We start from the raw sequence: 3358 nt of genomic DNA, 5'->3' as shown, positions 1-3358 counted from the left end.
TAAAAAACAAGAAAATGAAAAAGAAAAGACAACATACAATAAAAAAAAAATTACGTAAACAAATTTCTTAAAGATGCATGAATAAAACAGCCTATAAATGAATGAACAAGAAAAGAGAAACGAGATGCGTAAATACACATACAAACAAATAAACGTACTCAGACTTAGGAAAAAAAACAAACAGGCAAGAAAACAGTTTCTGAATCCGTTGAGATATTACTCATTCTAGAAATAGGAAAATTAATTAATAAAAATATTTTGAGTTATTATTATATTATCATAGTTATTATTATGATATTATTATTATTATCATTATTATTATTATTATCATCATTATTATTATATTATAGGTATTAGATGGACAGAGAGATGGAAAAGCGATAACGAAAGAATGGCGATGATAATGATAATAATAATAATAATGATGGTGATGATGGTGGTGTTAATGATGGTAATGATGGTAATTGTGATAATGATAATGATTATAGTAATAACATTGACAATAATGATAATGATAACAAGGATAATATTAGTACCAAAGATAATAATGATGATAATAATAATAATAATAGTTATGTTGATAATGATGATGAAAATGGTAATAATGATAATGATAACAGCAACAACAACAATAATAACAACGATAATAATGTTGATAATAAAATGATAATGAAAAGAATAATAAAAAACAATGATGATAATAATAATAATTATATAATTATTATCATCATTACTATTATTATTATGATAATAATTATAATAATAACAAATAATGAAAAAAATGATAATAATAACAAATAATGAAAAAAATGATAATAATGATAGTGATGGTAATAAAAATTATAATGATAATAGCAATTACGATGATGATAAACATGATAATAATAATGATATTGATAACAATAACAGAAAGTATAATAATAATAATGATAGTAATAATAACGATAATGATAAAAAAAAAGATAATAATAATAAAAACAAGAATGATAACAGTAATGAAAATGATAATGATAAATATAATGATAATAATAATAATGATAAGAATATTAATAATAATAATGACAATAATAGCGATGATAATAATGATGATGATGATAACAATAATAATGATAATAATAATAATAATAATAATAATAATAATGATAATAATACGTTGATAATGATAATGATGATAATGATAATAATAACAATAACAATAATAATAATAATAATAATAATAATAATAATAATAATAATAATAATAATAATAATAATAATAATAATGATAAAAAAATAATAATAATAATAATGAAAATAATGAGAATAATAATGATAAAAAAAATAATAATAATAATGATAAGAACATTAATGATAACAATAACAATAATAATAACTGTTCAACAGAATAACCAGATAATAAAAAGGTCGAATTTTCCACAAGACCAGATGGAAGGAGATGCTTCGTTGACCTGGCTTGTGTCATGTTCTCTCGCCGCCTCCAGGAGTGATGTCATGCGCTCATGATCTCATGCATGACGGAAAGGAGGAGGAAAGGAGAGAGGGAGCGAGGGTGGGAGGGAGGGAGGGAGGGGGAAGATGGAAGGGAGGGAGGGAGAGGATGGAAGGAATGGGAAAGATGGTAGGAGAGAGGGAATGGGAAAGAGGGTAAGAGGGAAGGAGGGAAGAGGAAGGAGGGAGAGAAAGGGAGGAAGGACGAAGGAGGAAGGAGGGAGGGAGGGAGGGAGAGAAAGGGAGGAAGGACGAAGGAGGAAGGAGGGAGGGAGGGAGGGAGAGAAAGGGAGGGAGGGTAAATTAGTGGAGGGATGGGAAAGAGGGTAGGAGGGAGGGAGGAAGGAGGAAGACAAAGAGAAAGGTGGGGAAGGGAGTGAGGGAGGGAAAATGGAAGGGGTAAAGGAATAGAGGAAGTGTGGGGAGGGAGAGAGGGAAAGGAGGCTGGAGAGTGAAGAGAGAGGGGACGGAAGGAGAAGAAAGGAGAGAGGGGAAGAGGAAAAGCAGAGAGGGAGAGGGGGAGGGGGAATAAGGGAGACACGGAGAAATTGAGGCGGGGAGAGGGATGGAGGGATGGAGAGAGGGGGAAGGAAGGAAGAGAGGGAAGAAGAGGAGGTTTGTATGTGGGAGAGAAAGTAGAGACGGATGAGAAGGAAAATAAGAGGAGAGAGAGAAAGACCGAATAAAAGAATGGGGAACTGAGAAAAAAGGTAATAGGGAGGATTGAAAGGAGATGAGAAGAGGGGAAGGGATAGAGAGTAAGAAGCTAAGGAAAAAGAAAGTGTGAAATGGAAGGTAGAGAGGAAGAAAGCAGGGACGGGGTGACAGAAGAAGGATAGGAAGAAGAGAGAGATAAAGATAGAAGAAAAACTACGAATAAGAAGAAGGAAGGAAGGAAAAATAAAAAAACAGAGAGTAAAAAGGGGGGGAGGGGAGAGACAAACAGACAGGCAACAAGAGACAACAAACAAAAACAAAAACAAAAAGAAAGAAAGAAAGGAAGACAAGAGAAGAACCAACAAACAGAGAAACAGAGACAAACAATCGTAGACACACGAACGCACACACACACACACACACAAAATTACAAAGCAATAAAATCGGTTTCCTGTTATGCATCCTGAAAGCGCCTTCAAGCACCGTTGAAATCAGGAGGGACTGAGAGGCGATAATGGTAGAAAGAAGGAACGAAAGAAGGGAGAAGAGGAAGAAGGAAAGAGGGGAGGTAGATAGAGAGGTAGGTTAGATTGCCTGACTGATCGATAGGTAGGTAGGTAGGTAGGTAGGTAGGTAGTAGGTAGGTAGGTAAGTAGGTAGGTAGTAGGTAGGTAGGTAGATAGGTAGGTAGGTAGGTAGGTAGGTAGGTAGGTAGGTAGGTAGGTAGATAGGTAGGTAGTAGGAAGGCAGGTAGGTAGGTAGGTAGGTAGGTAAGTAGGTAGGTAGTAGGTAGGTAGGTAGGCAGGCAGGTAGGTAGGTAGATAGATATAGAGAAAAATAAATAGGGAAATGAATAAAGAAAGGAAGCAAGAAAAATAGATACGGAGAATGAATGAAAGAAGAGAGAAAGAGAGAGAGAGAGAGAGAGAGAGAGAGAGAGAGAGAGAGAGAGAGAGAGAGAGAGAGAGAGAGAGAGAGAGAGAGAGAGAGAGAGAGAGAGAGAGAGAGAGAGAGAGAGAGAGAGAGAGAGAGAGAGAAGGGAGAAAAGAGAGAATAGAAGTGGAGAGGGAATGAGAGGGAAACAATACAAGAGAGAGAGGAGGGGCGGGGAAGGAAGAAGAGAGAGAAAGAGAGAGAGAGGCAAGGGAAAGAAAGGGAAAGGAAGAGCGTACAGCTGATAGCAGGCTTTCGGTGTAGGGGGGAGGAGGCGGAG

This window comes from Penaeus chinensis, chromosome 34, assembly GCF_019202785.1.
Source record: "Penaeus chinensis breed Huanghai No. 1 chromosome 34, ASM1920278v2, whole genome shotgun sequence".
Lineage (NCBI taxonomy): Eukaryota > Metazoa > Arthropoda > Malacostraca > Decapoda > Penaeidae > Penaeus > Penaeus chinensis.
This window is presented reverse-complemented; position numbering follows the sequence as displayed.